The sequence below is a fragment of the Canis lupus genome, chromosome 2 (genome assembly GCF_048164855.1).
Source record: "Canis lupus baileyi chromosome 2, mCanLup2.hap1, whole genome shotgun sequence".
NCBI classification, from domain to species: domain Eukaryota; kingdom Metazoa; phylum Chordata; class Mammalia; order Carnivora; family Canidae; genus Canis; species Canis lupus.
Genome location: NC_132839.1, coordinates 55,004,468 through 55,028,620, shown reverse-complemented (window position 1 = coordinate 55,028,620; position 24,153 = coordinate 55,004,468). Strand labels below are relative to the sequence as shown.

Here is a 24,153-nt window from a genome sequence, read left to right as displayed (position 1 = left end):
CCCAGCAAGGTTCCCAGGCCTGTCCTCCCCCACCCCCCAGCCGTGCTTCCTTCAGACCCGGTTCCTCAGCCACACCCACGACTTGTCACAACCGTGACTGTTCCAAAGTCTTACTCAGAAATCCCATCTTTGACCCCAACTTCCTGAGCCACTATGTCTATCTACTCTGGTCCACACACACCCTGTTCTTTGCCCCCATAGAGAATTCTATCCCTTGTCCTTGCTCTCAGCCTCCTTGTCCTCTCCTGGCTTCCCTTCCTTCCCTGGCCTAGTCCATTGGGCCAGTGGCCTCCACTAACACCGTCACAGCCTGCTCTGACCCTTGACCTCTCCCTGCTAGGAGAAACCGAGCAACCCCGCCCTGTCTGCTGACCCAATCCTCCTCCCCTGTCACGGGGGGTGGGGGTGTTTTGGGGGGTGGGGGGCGGCTCCAGACCTCTCCTCCCCAGACGCCCTTGTTTCTCTCCTCAGGCCCAGAAGTTCCAGGCCCTTGGGGGCAGCTCCCTTGGCATCCCATCTGCTGCACATCCTGTCCCCTTTCCCAAACTGTCGCCAATTGCTATTCCCCCTGGCACCACCACCACCAACTCCTTATCTAGTTCTTGCTTGCCACGTTTGTGATTGACCTGCTCTTCCCGTGAGGATGCCCTGCGTACCCCATACCTCATCCCTCTCCATGCTCTTCCCCATCAGCCCATGCATATGCCTTGTTACCTCCTTGCTAAGAACAAACAGAATGAAACAACCCCTCCTCAACCTGGTGTCTCCTTGGCGTACAACCTTGTCTGCTTTCCCTCCTGGAAGAGTTGCTCATGTTCCACTCATTCCCCTCTTTTCCCACCCACAGCCCCGGTTGCGAACCCCTCTGCCCAACACCCAACCCCCCAGCCCCCCTGGCCCTGCCCTGCCCCTCCACCCTGTGGCCACTCTCATTCTCCACAGACCCTCTTGTTCCCTCAGGTCACATATCCATCTCCTCCATGAATCCTCCTCCTCAGCCATCTTCAGCTCAACTGTCCCCAGGACACCTGTCTGGTCCTCCAAATTGATGAACCCACCTTCCACCTCAGACCCCATCTGCCTGTTTGCTGAGATCCACCTGTGAGTGAGATTCCATCCCATGTTGTCCTCATCCTTGGTAGATCTTTGTGCACCAGCAAACACTCATAATCACCCTTTGACACCCACCTTCCCCATGGGGCTCTAGCTTGCGAGAGCAGGGGCCATGCCTGCATACTTGAAGTCTGCACCTCCCTGCCTGGCACAGAGGTGCTCAGCATATATTCTCAAACTGCCGACTCCTGTGTGCTCCCTCTCAGACCACAGCCTCCACCCTGACACTAAAATTTTGGTGTGAGCCATCCTGCACACTCCTCCCCCTTTGCCTCTCAGACCCAGCCCAAGTCCCAGGGCTGTCTCAGCTCCCATTCTCTCCCTCCTCAGCCTGGCAGGAGCTTCCCATCTGGCTGCCTGCTCATCTCCAGCCCCATGACGCAGCCTCTACCTGTCCTCAGAAAACAAGAGTGATGAATTTTACTTTTATCTGTGTGCCTCGGAGTTCCGATCTATAATATGGGACAATAAGCACCCCACACCACCACCATTTCATAGTGCTGTGGATGGAGAGTAAAATCAACTCACACAATTAAAGGACCCAGAGTTGTGCCCAGCACATGGTAAATATTCAATCAATGTCAATTATTAGAAGTCATATTATGTGATGTGTGAATATGCTGTCAAAGACAGGAGGCACAAATCCTTAGTAGTACTGAACTTGTATAATGCTTGCTTTGAAATACCAGATCTTAGTACGGGGCGGGCGGGGATGTTTTAAACTGATCTTATGTACATCCTATTTGCCCAATGAATGCTGTACCTTTTGCAAGTATGGAAATAAGGATTTTACAAGGAGCCCTTACATGTGACGGTGACGGTGTCCCAGTGTGGACACTAGATGGAGCTGAGACCATAAGAGTGGCTGTCGGGACCCAGAAACAGCTGGAGAGAGCCACCTGACCCTCTCACGCTTCTGCAGCCTTCAGACTGGGCTGGAGGTGGTGCTGGTTCCAACTGGATCCCCTGGTGGCAGAGTGCACTAAAAGGTCTGTCTAGTGACCACTCGGGCCGACCGCAGACACTGCACAGCACACGTCCCCTGTGGCCACCTGAACGTAAGGCAGGGCAAGGGTGACTTCCTGGGTTTACAGAGAGAGGAAGACGCAGCCCGAGAGGCGCAGTCACCGGCTCCGGGCCCCGCCCAGTGCCGCCCTGCGGTCACCGGCTCCCAGGCGTGGGGCTCCGAGCTCCGGAAGCGGGGTGGCCTCGCCCTCCCGGGACCTCGCAGTGGGGGGTCGGCCCCGCCCCGCCCCGCCCCCGCCCTAGCAGTGGGACCGGGCGTGCACTCTGCTGAGAGGCTCGGCGGCCGGCACCCCCACACACCTACCCCTCCCCCATCCCCCCCCCCCCCCCCCCGCCCGGGATTTTCTCTTTTCCGGAAATGTTTTGTTTTTTAAGGCTTTGCTTGTATAATAGTAGCGCCCGCTCACTGTAAGAAACTCATGTACACCGAAGAGCACGAACAGAAAACGTTCAAGTGGTTCAGAAGCCAGCACCCCCAGAAACACCCACAGACACCTCCTTCCACGGCCGTCTTTGGAGAGAAGGACAGGTAGATGGATCGAAAGCTTCCGGAGAAAAGGGCTCGTACAATAATACAGGCTCTTCTGGGAAAAGTATTTAAATTTAACAGAAGGAACGGAAACCTAGATGTAAACCAAAGAAATTGCCAGGCTGCAAATAATTGTGCTTATGTTTCTAAATTATTTCCCTAAAAGGAAAGAAAAATACCGGGAGGCTGGATTCGTTTCTTTAAGCATGTTTCCACTGTAGATGGCATCTCCTGACAGCCTGTGATTTAGGATAAGGAAATGAGCTCATTCATTTCCTATCCCCTTCCTCTCCCAGAAGCTGTGACTTCTTATTTTTACATTGTCAAGGTTTGTGCTGTTTGCATCCTGTCCTGTAACCATCCTTCCCACCATTGTCTGGCCCAGTTCCGTGCACACGTGGGTCCTCTGCTGACAGCCCTTTCCAAATGGTTTTTAAGTCCTGCTCCTGAGTTCTGGATTTTGGTGTTCCTCCTCCTGCCTTGACTTGGCCTTCAAAGAGTCCATTCCCCGAGGGCCACGTTGGTCCCAGCCTCAAGGTTGTGGCTGCTGGGCTGCAGGGTTAGAAACCTCAACGCTCTGATGGGGGCAGGTGGATTGTCACATTGGCTGATCTACACCCAGTGAAACTGGCACACATCCCCAGTGGATGGACAAGCACTGCACTTCCCATTGTGACTCCTTGCTGAAAACTGAGTCTTGAACTTGTATTTGGTGAAACATAGTTGAAGTTTTAGACTCTGGAAATAAGGGAAATGACTGGTGGGTGGGGGTGGAGGAGAGAGTATTGTGTTCAAGGAAAGCACATGCCAGGCTTCTAGCCCAGGGGAATCCCCCATGCCCTCGCTTCCCATCACTACCCCTACCCCGATATATTTTGTCCTTTTGACAGCAGCACTGTATACTATCTTCATTAGGGAAAATCCAGCTTCTTCTTCAAGGCCTACGCCGGACAACTCCTCTGTGAAGCCTTCTGTGAAGTTTGGATTGTTATTTGGCAAGTATTTACTTCCCTCCACTCCCATCATGGGAGTAGTATACCTCCAGCCCCTTTGGCCAATGAGTTGTTTGGAGACCAGACCTGTGCAAAGCCTTGACATGGGCTTGGTAGCAGAGCATGCCCACTTGAGCTTCTGTCATTGCTGTAGGCACAGATTCCCTCTGCATTGCCCACTGGTTCCAAAAGAATGAGACAGGGCAGACTTCAACCAAACCCCTGCCCAGGAGCCAATCCAGCTGCCCAGCAGAGGCTGGCAGGGCTGCCCAAGTCAATCTGCAGACACAGGAGTCAGAAGTAAATCCTTATAATGTAAGCCATTGAATGATGGGGTCATTTGTTATGCAGTGTTCTGGTGATAGTTGACCACATACACTTTCTCTGTCCATTTCGTCTTTGGGGTTTGAGTGGTACTTTGTGCCACAGCTTCACTTTATTAACTGTAGGGCTGATTTTGTTGTAACATCTGCCTTCCCTCTGTGTATGAGAAACTTGAGGCAAGGACTGTGTCTGACTCACTTCTGACAACCCAGTGCCCAGCTAAATGGCACCCAAAGCTATCATCCTTTCCATTTGCACCCTCTCCAGGACAGCTCAGTCTCAGTGGGAGCCCCAGGCCTCTGCTTCCAGGATACATCTGCAAATTTGGACAACGTTCAGAAGCCCCAAGCTTTGGTATCCACTGCGGGAAGTAGAAAACACTCAGAGCATGGCTGCCCTACCTGGGAGCATTTGGAACACAACGGCTTCTTTCATAGCCAGGCTAAAGAATGGAGACAGAGAGAAGATCTGGTAAATTCATATTAGGGGGGAGGGGACAGAGAGAACATAAACGACAAGCCTTGGCATCATAGAAATCTCAGAAGGCCAGTTTGCAAAGGTGCCCAGATATCCAGGGGGCAGTGGTGGCACCCTCACTAACATAATGGAGGTCTGTCCCAGGAGAATGAGCATGGCAGCCAGAGTTCTGGGCTAGTGAGGGGCAGCTGCAGACCGGATTTTCCGAGCTCTGCCCACCAGCATCTTGCTATGATAATCTAGGTTCCAGCTAGCCTAGTTTCCTTAAACGTTATCATCCAAACCAGGACACATTGTCAGCGTGAAAGGAGGTGCTGTTAATAATTGTGCCTGAACAACAGGCATGAACAGGAACTGTCAACCAACCAGGGCAAGCAGGGATGTAGGGTCAGCCTGGGCCCAAGGAACAAGTCATAGAGGCAGTCTTGTTCAGGGGTCAGGTGCATGGGCTCTGGAATTAGAGACCTGAGTTCACACATATCTCTATCCATCCTGGCTGTGAAACCAGGCTATTCAGTGGTCTCAGTCTCCTCGGCTGGAAAACGGGGATGGCCAGACCCACCACACGGGCTTGTGCCAGCCCCTAGTAAGCACTTTCTAAATGTTATCTGTCCTGCTTGCAGTATTTCTTTTTATGAAATAGCTCCTTTATTCCTAGACTTCAGAAGTGCAATAAAAGGATTTGTTGAGAAGACCAAGCTCACACTCTGAAAGGAGAAGCACACACAGTGTTCTCAGCACACAGAGGGGTCCTGGCTGGGCCTCCACCCTCTCCCCCCACTAAGGCGCTCGTGTGACTCACCAGTCTGGCCAGGGTGGAGGGGCCACCCTTAGATCTTTCCTGGATCCAGAGACCTGGCACTAACCTCAGAGGATGCTTGGTCTTCATCCGCTGGAAGCCTGGCCTGGTAAGTACTGATTCTGCCTCCACTGGTTTCCACAGGGCTTTCATTTCCCCTCAGCGAGCCCTGCACGTGGCCAGGGCTGGGCTTTCTGGTCACAGAGGAGCCTTGCAAGCTGGAGACTGCTCAGACCCCCTCCCCAGAAGCCAGGCCAGGTCAGGGCAGCCCAGGGCCCCTGGTGATGCTCGCTTGATCTACCTGGCCCATGACATGTTCTCTCCTGGGAATTCGAGGCTTGAGTGGGAGAGACAGAGTCTGGGTTTCACTGAAATGGAGCCACATTCATGGCGGTACCCTGGAGGGAAGGTTCCACTGAGGCCGCTGAGTACCACTATTCCGCCCGGCCATTGAGCAAGCGCCTCTGAGGCTGTGTGCTGCCCCACTAACCTCTCATCAGTGCCCTGGAGTGAAGAGTCGCTTTGGTCGCCAGCTCATAGGGACTGGACTTCTTGAGGAGCAGTGCAGGGACCCCTGCAGCTCTGTCTGGTCCCCAGCCGGGGTGGCTGTGCTGCCACCTGGGCTCCAGCTACTGTCCCTGCCTTCCCTTCCTCTTTTGGATCAGGCAGTGGTGGTGGGAGCTGGTGAGATATTTCACTTCCTGCTCCAGGTTCTTTCTGGAGATCACTGTCCCTGGCCTAGCTCTGGGGAATTCCCAGCATCACACTGTCGCACACGTCTCACCACCTCTCTGGCAAGGCCTGGCAATCACTGGTTCTGCAGAATGCTAATGAGGGGTGCACAGAGGAGTCCCCTGCAGGCCCAGCGTGCTGGCTGCTTGAGTGCAGTGATGGCACATCTCACTGAAGGGCTTCCCGAAGGCTTTAGAGTGCCAGCCCGCTTCTAGGAGGTTGGCACGGAAGGCAGCATTTCTGAAACATATCGGACCCCCGAGTCCCCTTTGTTGGGACCAACTCGTGAGACTGATGTTCTATGGAGCAAGCCATGAAAGGAATGGAAGCAGGTAGGGAGGGATGAGGGCAAGGTGCAGGGGACACTTAGAGAGAGACTTGGAAAGGACCAAATGGAGAGAGGGGAAAGGATGAATCAAAAACCGAGAAACAGGGGCACCTGGATGCCTCAGTTGGTTAAGCGGCTGACTCTTGATTTCTGCTCATGTCATGATCTCAGGGTCGTGAGGTCGAGCCCTGTGTGGAGCTCTGCACTGGGCATGGAGCCTGCTTAAGATTCTCTTTCTCCCTCTGCCCCTTCCCCCCAACACATGCACATGCTCTCTCTCCCTGCCTCTCTTTCTCTCTTTGAAAAACAAAACAAAATTTAAAAACTGAGAAAGAGCACAAGAAGAGGAAGAGGAGACACCCAACATTTCCCACATGCCTGTGGGTCCGGCTCAAGGGAGCCTGCGAGATGCCTTTGACTGATGGTGAATATTACTATTACATCTACTGATTACCAGTGTTGACATAAATAAGTGACTGCCCAAAGCCACACGTGAAACTTGAACCCCAAGTGGAGATGAGGTTGCTGCCTATAAAGAGCACCTCTGGTGTCCTCCTGCTGCCCTTATACACCTTTACGGCCCCCAGCTCGGTGCCCAGGAATGTGCCCAGCTGTAGCCTCCAGAAGTTGATTTTCTTTCTTCTTCTTCAATTCACAATGGTCTGCCTGGTTCATCTAGTTTGTGTGAATGTAAGTGTGGCTTATTAAAGTGTTTTCGGTAAAATGACCATTATTTCCAGCTGACACTAGGCCTGAAAACTTGGAGAGAATATTTTTTTAATGTGTATTTTTTGAGTACAGCTGACACACAAGAGAAAATCAAATTTAAAACCACAAGAAATATCAGCCATCAGAAAGGATGAATATCCACCATTTGCTTCGACATGGATGGAACTGGAGGGTATTATGCTGAGTGAAATAAGTCAATCAGAGAAAGACAACCATCATATGGTTTCACTTATATGCGGAATATAAGAAATAGTGAAAGGGACCATAAGGGAAAGGAGGGAGTCTGAATGGGGAAAAATTAGATAGGAAGACAAACCATGAGACACTCCTAACTCAGGAAACAAAGAGTTGAAGAAGGGGAGGTCAGTGGGGGGATGGAGTGATGATGATAGACACTAAGGAGGGTACTTGATGGGATGAGCACTGGGTGTTATACTCTATGTTGGCAAATTGAAATTAAATTAAAAAAATTTTAGAAACCCCACAAGAAACAGTAAAAGAACCAAATTGTACAAATAATGAATGAGGGATTGAATCAAGATGGCAGCTTGAGAACTTATTATGACCTCTGTGCTCCAACCCACCCCTCTAAACATGACTGAGATGATAAGTATTTAAAGACCATCATAGGACTAGAAACCAAACCGATATCCTTCAGTATCAGATTATGAGAAATAAAGGATGCTGGAAAGTGAAAGGCAAATAGATGGGATTGAGTTGAAGGTGAAAATCCAACCTTAAATGTTCAGAAAAGGATGCTGGGAGGAGAGGGAGCTGGCTCTAGGGGTGTGCCAGGTACGGTGGGGGGAGTAAGGTCCAGGGAGCTGACTAGGTGACAGGTGCAACAGGTGCGGTGTGGGGAGGGCTCCCTCCTCTCCCATCCACTGCACCCAGCAGCTGGCAACAGAAGCTTCTAGCAGACGGCAGAGAGATAAGGACCAACTGGGGGAATGGGGTGGGACACAAGTCTCATTTCCTTTGTAAACAACGAGCCCTTTATCAATAAGATAAAGGCCAATGCCCCACCAAAAAAACTAGGGCCAAGATTGGATCAGGCAGGCTGACAGAGAATGGAATATAAAGAACTAATATCCATATGGGAAGACTCTGGACCTGGCTCACAATTAAAGTAATGCTAATTAAAACGAGATACCTGTGGTTCACTGTTAGCAGAAATTTGAAAAGATTGCAATGCTAGAGGCTAGTGAAGATGTGGGCAAGCAGGCTGATGGGACGTCAATCAGTGCCACCTTCCTAAAGGACCATTTGACATTAGCTATCAAGCGGGTTTTAAGGTACTGGAAGAAAATACGATAAAATATATTTTTTATAGTCTTGGAGTGGGGAAAACTTTCCTAAGCAGGACACAAAATCTAGAAACCCTAAAGGGAAAAAAATGGACAGATTTGGCTTCAAAAATAGAAAACTTCTGTAGCGCTAGAGACCATATCAAAGATAAAAGATAAAGTACTGACAACAGGAGCAGCATGCGAAACAACACCACAAGAGTCCCTTCACAGCAAATACAGAGCTTTATATTCCAATGTTAAATGGTCGGAGGACGAGAGCAGGCATCTGGCAGGAGAATGCAGATGGCCACCAGTTGAAAAGGGACATGTATGCTCACCAGGGATCAGAGAAAAGCAAATTTAAAAATTTTATAGTATCTTGTGTCAGCAAAAGGAAAGGGGTGCTTTTGTGTGCTGTGGTCATTACATGCCGGTAGAGCCTTTTGACGGGCCATTGGGAGAACCTATCAACATATAAAATGTGCAGATAAGCTTCCAGGAATCTACTCTTTGGAAATACCCGCTCAACTGCACATGGCTATGCCTGCGAACAAGTATGCTGATCACGGGGCTGTTTGCATTAGAGAAACACTGGAGATGATGTAAAGAATCAAAGTGGGGAGAGAAAGGCAAGTGTGCTTTTTATATTTTTGTATTTGAACTTTTTCTATCTAATATTTTTAAAATTATTGCCCCAGATGGGGGAAATCCTCTGTGTCTGATTTTCATGCTAAGGAGCTGAAATTCTAGTACCTCCTATCCCTACATGCCATTCGAGTATCCTTGAAATCAACCCAAACACGCTCTCAGGCACAGCCAGAACCAAAGAGAAGGAGCATAGCTCAGAATGTGGGATCCATAGAACCCAGCCCCTCCTAATGGGAAGAGAGGAAGAAGTGGATACCCTTTACATGACCCCTTATCCCACCTGGCCGGGGAGGCTGATGTGAGGTGAGGACCATGTGGAGGCAGAAGGCAGCTCCTACCACTGGCCTGTGCCTTGTGCCCACAGCTGGGCTGACACTCTACCCAGCCCCAGAGAGGGAATCAGGACAACAGCCAGTCCTCCAGCATCAGGTTCAGAATTGCTTCGAGTAGCGCGAGGACAAGAACTCACCCCTATCGTGCCAAGTCACAGGGTATTTACAGTGAGGTCACATAGACTTGGGAGCCCAGGAGAACACCTGGATATAGAAAGAGCCAAGATGCTAGTAAAGCTGAGCAGGCGGCAGGTCTTTGCTCTGTCTTCTCCCAAACGGCACGAGTGACTCAGCCCTCCTGAGGGTGCTGCTTTCTCTCCGCTTCCACCATTTGGTCTCATCTCACTCGTGACTCCCTTCTACGTGATTACTCCTACTCAGGGCTGATAATCCAAATACCTAACAGCTACTAAAGCACGGGCCCCTGCCAGGCAAAACTAACTATGAAGAATGGAAAGAGGCTGCAAATTACCCCTAAACTCACTGACTTAGAACAACAAACATTTATGATCTCACCCACTTACGGATCAGGAATTTGAAGCTGCTTGGCTGGGTGGCCCCAGCTCAGACTCTTTCAGGAAGTTGGGGTCAAGATGTCAGTTGAAGTTGTAGTCATTTGAAGGCTTGACGGGGCTGGAGCATACACTTCCCAGCTGTCTCATTCCTAAGTCTGCCGGCAGGAGCCCTTAGGGCCCCCTGAGGGGGCCTCTCCAGAGGGCTGCTTGAGTGTCCTCACAGCATGGTGGCTGGCTTGCTCCAAGAGAGCAAGGCAAAGTCACACTGTCTGTTAGACCTAGCCTCAAAAGTCTGCCATTTTTGCAGTATTCCGGTGGGTGCACGGACCAGCCATACTCTGTGTGGAAGAGATTTTGAAAGGGTTTAAAAACTAGAAGGTGAAGATCAGTGGGGGACACTCTAAAGGCTGCTTCCTCTTTGAAATTCTCTAATGGATTTGCATCATCCTTAGAACAAAACATGAATGTCTGCCCATAGCCTGCGATGACTGGCGTGACCTGGCCCCTGCCTGCACCCCAGGGTCATCATGTCCTTGGCCCATTTGCGCTGACCTCGAGACCTACCCACCTTCCCTCTGTGCCTCGACATCCCAAGCTCATCCTTCATATTTTCCACTCCCTCTGCCTAGAAGTGTCCTTACCAGACCTTTCCATGGTTGATTCCTTCTCACCTTTTATGTCTCAGCTGGAACGTCTTCTCGAACAGGCTTCCCCGAGCACCTTATCAAAAATAGCCCCACCCTGCCTGTCTCTCTCTCACATCACCTTGCCTGGGTTTTCCCCCCACTGTTACAAATGTGTGGATCCTACATGAATGATGATACATCATTTTTGATCAGATGTATTTACACATGCAATCAGCACTGATGTCATCCTGTCAGGCTATTTTTTCCTTTGCAGGGGCCCATTCATAACACCCTGTGCTAGCTTCTTCCCAGCTCAGCACTACCCTCTGTCCAAAATGATCTTGTGTGTTGCATTATTGTCTTTCTGTAGCAATAATGCAATACGCGTTGTGACAGCGACAGCCCTTGCTTACAAGCAACAGACTCCTTTCTAGCTAGTTTAAGCTGAAGAGGAATTCATTCAAGGAGAGTAGGCTGCCAGGCAGGGCAGAGAACCAGGCCTGGAGAGCATTTGCCTGGATTAATCCTTGTATGAGCCCCACTGCACACACACACACACACACACACACACACACACACACACCCCGCTGTTGCCCAGCTGGGCAGCTGGGCACTTGAATCTGGAGACCATCACTGGGATGCCTGCTGCTGCTGCCACCTCTGGGAGCCAGATGGATCTGCTGTATTCTCTCCAGAGAAGATTCCTTGGCACCTGCTTCTCGGTGTCACTTAGGCTCACGCAGGTGCATCTGATTGGTGGCATCTCGCGTCCCATGCTCTGCTCCATCTGCAAGTGAGACTGGGAACTCACTTGGCTTCCACCATGGAGAGGTATGAGTTCATAAGGTGGGGAGTTCTCAAAACTGAGGAAGAGTATTCCATGGTTTGGGGAGGCCAGAGTGAATCGATGACATATATCCTCCATGGAGGTCTTTTTCACCTCATCACCAAACTTACCTTGCCACTTAAACTTATAAACAACAACAAAACCCAATAGCGATCAGAGAGCTGTTTCCCAAAAGAAAAATAGTTTCTTGTGAAAACAGTTGATGGCTTTGCTCCAGAACTTGAGGGCTTTCTGCCATTCTCTGACCATCTTGCTCATCTATTTATTTATTGCTTGCCTCTGGGTAAGTGCCTCGAGAACAGGGACCTTGTTTCTCTCTGTATCCCCAGTACCTAGAATGGTACCTGAGACATCACCGGTGCCATAGATGTTAAGTGAATGAATTATGTGCATGAAATCTCCTCCCACATTGAATAAGGCTGACCTGCAGAAATGGCACTGTGGGACTTCCAAGCCTCAGCTCCTCTGGCTAACCGCCTTATTCTTTGGCTATTCCCAACTTCAGAGTCCAGAGAGTAGGAATCGGATTGCTCATCTGCCTACATATACCAAGCCATGGATCATCAGGCTATAAATTGGAGGCTCCAGGGAGAGGTGTTTGCCTACTTCAGCCTGTCAGAGGGACTATGAGATCTCAGATGTGTGTTATGGGATGACGTGTCTAGTACAATGGGATCACATCTCACCTGAGGATTGGATTCTAAAATCTCCACGTAAGACCTTCTGCTGTGTAGTCAAAGATACTCATGAAAGTCCCTTACATTACCACAGATTTCTCTCCAGTACCACACCGCCTATCAGAAATCCAACATAGCCGGTTTCTCTTCAAAGTGGGGACAGATGGCAGTTTCCCTGGTGAATCACCAGGTGTAGTCGGATTGCCTTATGGGTTGTGTGCTGTAGAAAGTGCACATGAGATGCTCCCAGTGTCAGAGGTGCAGGGGACCCGACCCCCCGAGAAGACCACAGATTCCCATCACACCTTCCACCTGTTGCTCACTGGGCTACACACGGGGAGTGGTAGGAGGCAGGACCTCAGCACTACTCACATTGTCCTCCCCTCCCCTCCTTCTTTCTGTTTTCTTCTTCCTTTTCCCTTTCAAACACATACATACTATGAGGTTTGGTGATTTTTTTTTTAAAACATCCACTTGCTCTTATTGGGTTTACACATGAATTGTAAGAAGTCTGAATAGAAGAAGAAAATTAATCTGATCCCAGTGAGAAAGGCCCGAGCACAGAAGTAAAAGAAGAAAGCAGTGAAATGTTGCTAATAATCCTATTCTCTGGAATAGATCTCTCAGATGAAATGAAAGAAGACTTTAGAAAATGGCTATTACCTGTTGTTGGGGGGATGAGATGAGGACAGTGCAGGGGAGCTGGTGGCCCCCATCACCTCGAAACTACCGTTAATAGGATTACAGGAGGTTGGATTATTAAGCAGAAGAGAGACCAGAGAAACCTTTGTGGCAGTGGGGGAAATTACTGGAGAGAGGGAAGGAAAGCTGGGGAACATGCCAGATTTCCAGGAGAAAGTGTGAACATATAGGAGGACAAAAAAGCCCTGAAAATTCTGAATAAATTAAGTGGAACAGAATCAATGATCAAAATGTGTTTATTTTTTTCTCTCCCTCTTACTCTTTCATTCTCTTCCTCTTTCTTCCTTCTCCCTCCCTCCACCCACCCCCACCCCCATCTGTCTTACACACACATACACACAGCATAGAGTCTCCTCTGGTCTCCTCTGTTTTCTTCACTACTGTCTCCCCAGAACTTAAAACAGTGCCTAGTCCTGGTGCGCCTGGCTGGCTCAGTCCATGGAGTATTTGAGTCTTGATCTCAGGGTCCTGAGTTCAAACCCCACGTTGAGCCTAGAGCTTAGTTTAAAAAAACAAACAAAAACCAAAACAGTGCCTAGCTCATAGTAAGTATCTAATGTTTGTTAAATAAATGAATAAATGGAAGACTTTATAATGAACTGAGATGGGCCCTCTTGCCCTAATTAAAATGAGAAGCCCACTAATCCTAAGATACAATTTGGTGAGATCTCTAAATTTGATGGAAAAAAATCAAGACTTCTCCCAAACTTTCAGCAGAAAACAAAAATTAAATAATTTCCCCAAATCTTGAAAACCAAGACAGCTTGGTTTCACAAGTGTCTTCACAGGGCAACCGTCATTGCCAGAAACAATGAAATGAAGACCACAGAGTCCTTGAGGGAACAAGAGGCTCCCAGGACCCCTGAAGCCGGAAGTCAATGGGAGGAGGCCTCTGATGGAAACTCTGGAAAATTGGCCTCGCAGGGCCTTTGGTGAAGCAGAGGTTGAAGGCCACCTGCAGAGGGAGGGAGAGCATTCCCTCACTCCCCCGAAACTTCTATATCCCAGGCCTAGAGTGAGAGTGAAGGAAAACAGGATCAAAGCTCAGAGCAGGGTTGGTTGGCCTCCCTGCTAGGGCAGCCTCAACCCTCCCTGTAGGGCCTCTGGGGAGGTTACCACCCCGCCCATCACTGGCAGCCACAGTTCTATGACAGTGCAGGTCCCTTGGCCCTGGGGGAGGGAGGAGGTGACCCACAAGACAGTGAATCTATGATCACCCACAAGACAGTGAATCTATGATCACTCAGGCTGGGTACCCCTTAACCCCAGCAGAGTTGGGGTCCTGGAACACTGGAAGCCATGGAGGGCTTCATGGTGATGACACCCTCGGAGTCTAGCCAGCGTGTTTGTGTTGGTTGCAATGTGGGATGGGCAGCCCAGTTTCTCTCCCAGATACCCTGTGGCCCCCACCCTTCAGAGCCCGGCTGGCTGCCGTGACCCTGGAACAGCCTTTGTCCTTCCTGGTAAGCCAGACCAGAGGCAAGCAGGTGCTTGCTTACCCCACCCCCACCCCATCTTAGCAGGCCTACACCGCTGCAGCCCAGCTCCTCACCCCCCTGCTCCCCTCCCTGCCTGCTGTGGCCAGTTCTACCCACAGCCACAGCCCTCAGGCCCATCCTTTCAAATGCGTTCGTGGGGTACCCAGTCTATGCTACAAGCCAGTGGGTAGAAGTCTCGAAACATGCCATGGTGCAGTTTCTGACTCTACAGAGGTGGTGACCGAGGCAGATCTCTGCACAGATCAACCACTCCCAGCTCTCCGAAGCTCTGGAAGGATCTCCTTGGACACATCCCCCCGCCTGTACACAGTAAGAAAGTAAGCAGTACTTTTTGTACCTTGGGGACAAAAATAAAAACCCAGTCACTTAAGTGTCACTCCTACAGCAGCATTGACTTAATGACTAGGGAAAAAAATACCATTGTCTGAACAAAGAGACATATTTGGTGAGTTTTATTATACTGACTGACATGCTTAATTCCCATCCCTCTGGGGGAAAGAAAGCACCAAGTGTTCCCCCCACCCCCACCCCTGCCCCAAAAGGATAAAAATAAATTACCAGAACAGACACAAAACAGCAGCCCCAGCTCCCTCCCATGCCAAGCACTGTCTGGTGACTGACTCACCCAGGGACTGTACCGAAAGGGACAGAGTCCCTTCCATTAGGTTATAAGAAAATGACTATGCCCCTGCTGGTGATAGGGCCAGCTCAGGGATCCTGGCCCGAGAGTAGCCCATCCTGGGGGCAGGGCTATGTGTGGGGAACCCAGGCCAGCCTTCAGTTCCTTTCGTCTTCTCTGTCTATGCATCTGTCTCTCTCTCTCTCTCTGTCATCTCTTTTTTTTCTTACGATGTATTACTGTGTCTGCATGTCTTTGTCTTTTCAAGGGACAGAGGACAGAATTGTCTGTCTGTCTCCTGGTCCCCATAGGTGTCTGCCGGCTGGCCTCTCTCAAGACATGATATCTCTCATCCCTGCTTGCCTAGGACATCTGCTTTTCCTCTCTCCCTATCTTGGCAGAGCAGCTTTCTCATCGCTGCTGAACCATGGCTGTTCTTTTCATGATCCTAACAAGTTTGGTGCCCATGATACTAACTGACTGTATCTCCAGGTGTCCTGGATCCCAATCCACAGGACAGAGTGGGTGCTTGGCTCAGCCTCCGGAGGGCCTGCCCTCCCCACTGTCCTGTGGCTCTATGCTTGGGTGGAGGCGAGGGACAGCAGGACCCACTCTTGGGAATGGTGGTAGGTGTGAGTTTTCAGCCACAGGGGCAAACCCTGGGAATACACCTCTCAAAACTCTTCTAATCTTACAGACCCCATGGAAGAGGTGTTCTTAGAAATCCCTGGGGCGGCCCCCACACGTGACGCTCCCTTTTGCAGATTTCATAAATATACAAATTTCTAAGGCTTAAAAAAGACATTATTTCACATGTGACTATGAAATAAAATAGTAAAATAGGTCCCTGTTCTACATGATTCGGGCTGAAAGCCTTTCTAAATGCAGCAGGCTGCATTAGCATCTTCATGCAGCCTCTTCCTAATTTAAAGATACTATAATTATATATCATGCATTGACATTGCTGAAAATCTGTGTAGAAACTTGGCCTGGAAAGGACCTAACCAAAACACGCGCTTTCCTTGATCTAAAATGGCTAGAATTACGTCTGAAAAATCCTACATATTATCAGAGACAGCTCTGGGAATGGTGCTTTTTCCTGTGTGCCTTTTTTTTTTTTTTTTGAAGATTTTATTTATTTATTCATGAGAGACACAGAGAGAGGCAGAGACACAGGCAGAGGGAGAAGCAGGCTCCCTGCGGGGAGCCCAATCTGGAACTCGATCCTGGGACTCTGGTATCATGCCCTGAGCTGAAGGCAGACAGACACCCAACCGCTGAGCCACCCGGATGTCCCTTCCTGTGTGCTTTATCAAGACCTCCTCCTTATGTCTCCGAAGAGGATCAGGAAGGCACATGTTCAGCCAGAAAAAAACACTCAGAAAAACACAGCTTCTTAAATGTGGGGCAATGACAATCTGTAGGTTTCAGGGAATACAGCCCGGGGGAGAGATTCTGGCCTTTTCCAGATTCTGAATGCCCAACAGACTGCAAAAGAGAGATGTGTGCATTATAGAAACTAAATGCAGCAAAATTCCCCCATCACACAGAGAGACTCATTGTTGTTCAAGTGGCTGTATCTCATCCAAGGCATTTGGCAGTTCTCCTCTTGTTTCCCGGGCATTTCTCAAACCACGATTTGTCTAGTTTCCAACTGTGCTGTCAAAGTCCCCGGGAAGGGAGGACCAGGTCTGCCCGCTTAGGCCGAGCGCAGCAGCTCTGAGTTGATCTGTTTCATTTATTTTCCTAATTTAATTTTGATTTGGTCAGTTGTACAATAAATATTGGTTAAACAGCAACAGTCCCCTAGCCCAGAATCACAAAGTTCACACTCTTGAGTTAGTTCTTCTAATATTTACCTCCATAATTCGCAATGATAAGCTTACATGATTATTCATGAGTTTTCCATTTGAACCATCCTCTCCTGATTCCTGAACTCTTGCTGTGGAAGAGGAAGATAAAGCTCTTATCAGGCACCTCTCCCCCTACACACTCCAACACCCACACGTAAACACACCTTTTCCCCTCCTTCACCTTCCCAAGAGAGTTCTGGCACAATTTTAATTAAATCAATAGTTCTTACATTATTCTGACTGCCAAAGATGCTATTAATACCCCACCCATCATGGGAAGGGCACCTAATGCCAAGTGGGGCTGGGGGAGTGGAGGGCCAGTAGGCGGGGATAGGGAAAGATTTCTGTAAGAGGTAAGAGACAAAAGTAGGGATTGAAGAACAAGCTGGAGACAGCAAAGGGATGGGACAGCAGGAAGTGCAAAGGCCCAGAGAGGGAGGGAGCCAAGGGCAGACAGTGGGCTGGAGCAGGCTCAGGGGTGGGGGGCACAGGGACATGAGCTGGGATGTCAGCCGGTGTGGGAGCCACAGGGGAGAGCAGAGTCACCATCAGATTGCATTTCAGAATGATGCTATGGCATCCATGTGAGGACGGATAGAAGGGGCAGGCCCAAAGCAGCTTCCCCTGGGAAGAAGTGGTGAAGGGCTAGACCAAGCAGGTGGTGTCCCACACACTGAAGAAAGGAGATGTTTCAAGGAAGAAGAGGCCCAAAATGTCCCCCGGTGTTGGGAAGCCGGGAATGATGAGGAGCGAACAGAGCCTGTTGAATAGCATGGCGAGGAAGTTGGTGAGGTCCCAGGAGAGAGCTGTCTCAGTGGGTGGATAGAAACCACAGAGGTTGGAATGCAGAACGGGGAGAGAATAGGACATGAGAATATAGAGTCAGAGTAGAGATCATGCTTTCTAGAAACTTGGTTTTGAAGATGGTCCAGGAGCCCTGTGGTTCAGTTCTCCTCCAAAGACCTGAGAAGCCTGTAATACTGCCTGCCATGCAGCTATGTTGTTTTCTTCTCCTTCTGAGGAAAAAAAAATACATTATATATATATATATATATATATATATATATATATATATATATATATATATTCTGTTTATGATTCAAAACCCCACCGAAATCTGTTCCCCTTTCACACAAAGACACATTTTACATCTTTGGTACAAAATGAATATGGAGTGTTTTCATAAGTTCCTAGGAAAACTCTCATCCCCAAAGGGCACTGATTGCTAGACAGAGCTGCTGTGGGCAAAGGAGCAAAGGGAGAGAAGAACTGCCCAAGGAGATCTGGTGGGGAGTGGTTCCAGGGTGAGGGACGTCACATTCATGCTCCCCTTCTTCAATGCTGGTAGAATATTGAACAGTCACCCAAGGACTAGAAACAAAGGTCAGGATTTTGGTTTTGTTTGTATACATGTTTGTGTTTTGCCCAGTTTGGCCATGTCCACTATCTCCACCATGTCCCCCATGTCTCCCATATCTACCATGTCCACCATATCCACCATGTCCCCCATGTCTTCCATATCTACCATGTTCCCCATGTCTCCCATATCTACCACGTCCACCATATCCACCATATCCACCATAACCACCATGTCCACCATGTTCATCATGTCCACCATATCTACCATGTCCGCTATATCCACTATATCTGCCATGTCTGCCATGTCCACCATGTTCACCATGTTCACCATGTCCACATCCTCTCAGATGAATGAGAAACCCCAAACGCTTCCTGGAGCAGTCTGTTTGCAGTCTAAGCAATGTGTGCACAAAATGCTGAGCCTCATTCTCAGCACTGAGGGCAACATTTCCAGGACTCTGGACCCACTAGCACATAGATTCCAGTACCATCAATGGGTCTAGTCTGTGAGGTGCCACCATTGGTCTCAGGGCTCCTCTGGGAGGGTAGTAGGGTGCTCAGCTCTATCAGGGAGATGGGGGTCTCTGCACACAGCATGGTAGTTTTGCTCCACCCAGCATTTGTAATATTCGCATATACCGAATTAATCTTTTTACAAAGCTTTTATCAACTATCATATACAAAAAGGCATAAAGACTAATACAGAATGCTCACATCCCTATCACCAAGTGTAAGGAAAGTAAAACAAATATTACCAAGAGAGTTGAAGCCCCTAGAGTGTCCCTCTCTGCAACCCCCTCCCCCTGCCTTGAGACAACTGCTGCCTTGAGTCTGGGGTGCGTTCTTCCCGCACCTCCCATCACAGCAACCCAGACAGGATGACCCTGTGCAATGGGTCTTGTTGCAGGTGGATGAAGGGGTTGACTCTCAGCGTTGCACTAACAAGTAGGAAGAGAAATCCTGGCAGCAACAAAAAAAGACAGAAAGCTCTAGCAATAGAAATACAGCAATTGCATGGAGCGTCTGGCTAGCTCAGTCAGTGGAGCACGCAACTCTTAATCTCAGGGTTGTGAGTTCGAGCCCCATGTTGGGTGTAGAAATTACTTAAAAATAAAATCTTAAAAAACAAAAGAAATATGGCAATTGCAGAAGAGAGAGAGAGAGAGAGAGAGACCAGAAGTTCTCTGTTGCTGATACCTTAGTTCTCACACAAGAGTGACAAGTTTAGTGAGTGACCTTCTTAGGACACAGAAATCTGATTGTGGACAACCCATGGGACAATGACGAAGTAACAGGACCTGGACCAGGACTGACCCCTCCCAGCTTCTGTGGCCAAGGTTTCACCGAGGTCCAGGTGAGGATGAGGAGTTCCCAGTTAACACCAGAGCAGAGCTGGGCCAGTTCTGTGCATTGTTTTCAGGCGTGGCTCAGTATCATCTGGCTGGGCAAGTGTACTGAGCCCATTCCATGGTGTGGGATTCGTTTTTCCTATGAGTTGTTGCTCAGATGGGCCTACCCACCAGGGTCACATTTGGCTCAGGAAAATCAAACAAAAGCCCTATTGGATTGTTGGGCTGTCTTGGAGCACTTCCTCAGGGACAGATGAATGAGAGGCTGTTGGTTGACATTTAACTATGGTTCCAAATTTATCAAATGTCTCCCGTGCAGTATGTCCAAGCCAGCCTAGAAGTGGACCAGACCCAGTGGCCAGAGGGCCTGCAGGTCTTCAGGCTGTCCTGCTAGGGCTCTCCTCCCACTCCAGGCTGGGCACAGTTCCCCTGCTTGTACCTACGAAGGGTAGTTTTCTGTGCAAGACATCTTTCTCCTCTCTCGGTTCTTTGTACGAGTCACATGGTATATTAATCTGCTTGAGTTGCCATAGCAAAATACCACAGACCCAGTGGCCTCAACAGAAATTCATTTCTCCCAGTTCTGGAGGCTGGAAGTTCAAGATCAAGGTGCCAGCAAGGTAGGTTTCATTATGATGCCTCTTCTACTGGTGTGTAGGTAGGGGCCTACCATCTCAGTGTGCTCACATGACCTCCTCTTTACACACACAGAGGAGGGGTAGGGGGAGAAGAGGGCGAGCTGTGGTGTCTCTTCTTCCTACAAGGTATCAGTCCTGTTAGATTAAGGCCCCACCCTTTTTTTTTTTTTAAGATTTTATTTATTAATGAGAGACATACAGAGAGAGACAGAGGCAGAGACACAGGCAGAAGGAGAAGCAGGCTCCATGCAAGGAGCCTGATGTGGGACTCGATCCCGTGTCTCCAGGATCACGCCCTGGGCTGAAGGCGGCGCTAAACCACTGAGCCACCCGGGCTGCCCCAAGGCCCCACCCTTATGACTTCATTTAACCCAGATTACATCTTAAAGACTCTATCTCCAAATACAGTCACATGGGGGTTAGGGTTTCAACACATGCATTATGGGAGGGCACAGCTGAGTCCATAGTGCATGGACACCCAACAACTGCTCATAATCTGGTCTGCAGCTCCACAAAGAGTAGAGAGAGTAAAGTTTTTGTGTTAAAAATGTTATATATCTGTGTGGTGGTTACACAGCAGTGTGTGTATAAATTATTTTTAAAAATAAATTATTTGAGGTATATACTTAAGAATTGTATGCTTTGGGATCCCTGGGTGGCGCAGCGGTTTGGCGCCTGCCTTTGGCCCAGGGCGCGATCCTGGAGACCCGGGATCGAATCCCATGTCGGGCTCCCGGTGCATGGAGCCTGCTTCTCCCTCTGCCTGTGTCTCTGCCTCTCTCTCTCACTGTGTGCCTATCATAAATAAATAATAAAAAAAAAAAAAAATTAAGAATTGTATGCTTTGCTATATGTATGTTACACCTCAATAATTTTTTTTAAAAAATGAAAACACGGAAGAAAAGAGAATCCAATTAAATCTCTGAGGCCTCTGGGAATGAAGAAGATGGCCCATGGTGTCTTTAGGATAGGAATTGACAGCAAGGCTTTAATGTGAAGGAATGGAAGGAACTTTGCTTTTATTGAGGATTTTGTTTATTCAGGTAGTTTTGGCTTTTGGGAAGGGAGGTCAAGTGTAGAGTCTTACATGAATCTAAAAGAATTGGAAGAGTGAGGCCTCCTAAGGAACAGAAACTGGGTTATTCCCTCATTGCTAACTCAATCTCTCTCTGTCTCTCTCTCTATGTCTCTCTTTCCCGCAATTTCTGCCTATAGTAGGCAGTAGACTTTTCTCTCCTCATCTATTGCAGTCATTCCTCCCATCAACAATTCCTTCCCTTTGTGTCTCTTAGGTCAATCTCCTGAGAAGGTTCCAGCACACCTTTTTGCGCCAGTGTCCCAACATAAGTGAAAAGGCTGCCTTTGGGTCCAAACATCCGCCTCAGGAAGAAGGAGTCATGTTGTACAGTTTGAAGTTACTTACGGCCAGGTCCTGAGTTAGAACAAACTATTTTCAAAAGAGCTGTGGAGGAGCAGGCAACAAGAGAGGACTTTCTCAAGAACGAGGTTTTAAGGATCTCCATATATTTTTTTTCTTGTAATGTTTTCGGTTTGGGTATCAGGGGAAAGCTGGTCAGAAACGGAGTTGGGAAGTGTTCTCTCCTCTTCAATCTTCTGAAAGAGTTTGTGTAGAACTGGCATTCTTTCTTCCTGAAAGATTTGGTGGAATTCACCAATAAAGCCACCTGGGCCCGGAGCTCTCTCTGTGAGAAGATGTCTTAGCTACAAATTCAATTTCTTTAATAAATACAGGGCTATTCGAGTTATCTATTTCTTCCTGAATTGGCTTTGGTAGTTGGAGGCTTTCAAGGCAATTGTCCATATCATCTAAGTTATGGAATAAAGTTGTTCGTAATACTGTCTCATTAGCCTTTTCACATCCGTACAATCCGTAGTGGCGTCCCCTCTTGCATTCTTGATATTGGTGAATTGTGTTTTCTCTGTTTTTTTGCTCGTCAGTCTAGCTAGAGGTTTGTCAATTTCATTGATTTTTCTCAGAGAATAAGCTCTTGGCTCCATTGGTTTCCTTTATTGTTCTTTTTCCTATCTCGCTGATTTCTTCTTTGATCTTTACTGTTTTCTTTCATTTGCTTCTTTGAGATTTAATTTATTCACTTTTTTCTAGTTTCTTAAGGTAGAAGCTGGCTTCACTGATGTGAGATCTGTCTTCTTTTCTAACATGAGCATCTGGTGCTATGAGAACACAGGTCCCTGATGACAGTCCATGACTTGAGCACTGGATCAAGTCTTATCTGAAGCTACCGCTTCTCAACTCGGGCTACACATTAGAGCCACCTCGTAAGCTTCTAAAAGTATCCATGCTTACCCCCCACCCAAGCCAATTAAGTAAAAACTTTTGGGAATGATCTCCAGGATGAGAAGTTGTCAAAAAGCAGGTGGGTTTAAGGGGCAGCCAGGATGGTGAATCTCTACCATACTAGGCTAGTGTTTCTCAAACTGTCTGTAACAAAGGCAGTTTTGTTTTTTTTATTTCCAGTTTTATATTCCTGTTATCTTATGAAATGATACTTTGTAACATACAATAAAAATGAACTATGTGGTTTCCAGAAGTTTCCTTCATGAGAAATGGTACTTCTGTTGCCTTTTAAATCCAAGTGTCCTCATTAGTCTTTATTATTATCAACAAAAGAGAAAAGGAAGTTTGTACAAAGAGGATTATGCACATAGTCATTTCAACAGTATAGTTGTATCTCATGTGGAACAGTAACAGATGGTAGACCATTCCAGTCTATGGACCATGCTTTGAGTAGCACTATCTCAATGTCTTGATTATATGAGCCAATAACTTCTTTATATTGTTTAAGCTTAGTTGAGTTGGATTTTTGGTTAGAAGAGGAAGATTGCAGGGCACCTAAGTGGCTCAGTGGCTGAGTGTCTGTCTTCAGCTCAGGTCCTGATCCCAGAGTCCTGGGATCAAGTCCCACATTAGGCTCCCTGCAGGGAGCCTGCTTCTCCCTCTGCCAATGTCTCTGCCTCTCTCTGTGTGTCTCTCATGAATAAATAAATAAAATATTTTTTTAAAAAAAGAAGAGGAAGATTGCAGCTGAAGTACCCTACCACAGACATATCCATCTATTCTGCAGTCACCTATTCACACATTTCTTTCCCTCTCTCCCACATGAGAGCTACAACCATCCCACAGTAGTGTACGGTCATAGTTTGCTTGATGATAACTATGTGATTACTCTGTACCTCATTCTGGCTTCCTTTCTGGAGCAGAGCCAAGATGATGTAAACTTCCTTCCCTCTATTATGGATAACACTAAAGAAAATGGGGAACACCTAATTTGAGAGGTAATGAAAGCATTATTTCTTTTTATTTTATAAAAGAAAACTCTAGACGACACAGGATAGCAGGTATGGATTTCAGCATAATGGCATTTTTTTCAACATTCACATCTTCCCATATGTGAGCAGAGAGCTCCTTCTGATTGCCTGCATCCTTTTAATCCACCTCATGATCTTTGATACCTTCCTTGCCTGACCATTCCAGCCTTGGGATAACCATTTCTCAGAAGCCCTGGCTCCTTTCAGTGGAGAATGGTATTTAAAGACTAAGATCTTGGGGTGCCTGGGGAGATCAGTTGGTTAAACATCCAATTCTTGATTCCTGAAGGTCATGATCTCATGGCTGTGAGATCAAGCTCTGCATCGGGCTCCATGCTCAGCACAGAGTCTGCATGTCCCTCTATTTCTGCTCCTTTCCATGCTCACTCTCTCTCTTTAAAATAAATAAATAGAATCTTTTTTTTTTAACAGAATCTTAAAAAAAAAAAGACTAAGATCTAGGCAAGATATGTATATGGTTGATCCTTGAAATAACTCAGGGGGTAGGGACATTGACCCCAGCACTGTCAAAAATCTGTCTCTAACTTTTGAGTCCCCAAAAATGGAACTGCTAATCACCCCCTGTTGACCAAAGCCTGGCTGATAACAGAAGAGTCAATTAACACATATTTTGTATGTTATATGTGTTATATGTTGTTTTCTCATAATCAAGTAAGCTAGAGAAAATAAAATATTATTAAGAAAATCATAGGAAGAGAAAATACATTTACAGGACTAGACTGTGTTTATTGAAAAAAAAAATCTGCATGTAAGTGGGCTCACACAGTTCAAACCCACACAGT

At 47.9% G+C, this 24,153-nt stretch overlaps 1 protein-coding gene across 4 annotated transcripts in view; it reads left to right on the top strand.

Annotated features, from left to right (window-relative positions):
• Positions 1 to 23,847, top strand: part of CRTC3 (CREB regulated transcription coactivator 3) — a 123,366-nt gene extending 99,519 nt beyond the window's left edge. The window contains exons 16-25 of one of the 4 annotated variants that reach the window (XR_012018491.1): positions 961 to 1,101; positions 1,444 to 1,676; positions 2,036 to 2,171; positions 2,533 to 2,668; positions 2,835 to 2,996; positions 3,584 to 3,663; positions 4,252 to 4,455; positions 5,120 to 5,369; positions 11,812 to 14,501; positions 21,295 to 23,847. The gene's annotated coding sequence lies outside the window, so the exon portion shown is untranslated. Of the gene's footprint in view, positions 1 to 960; positions 1,102 to 1,443; positions 1,677 to 2,035; positions 2,172 to 2,532; positions 2,669 to 2,834; positions 2,997 to 3,583; positions 3,664 to 4,251; positions 4,456 to 5,119; positions 14,502 to 21,294 lie in introns of all 4 variants that reach the window. The other 3 variants (XR_012018489.1, XR_012018486.1, XR_012018485.1) reach the window with 3 other exon arrangements.
• The last annotated feature ends 306 nt before the right edge of the window (positions 23,848 to 24,153 follow it).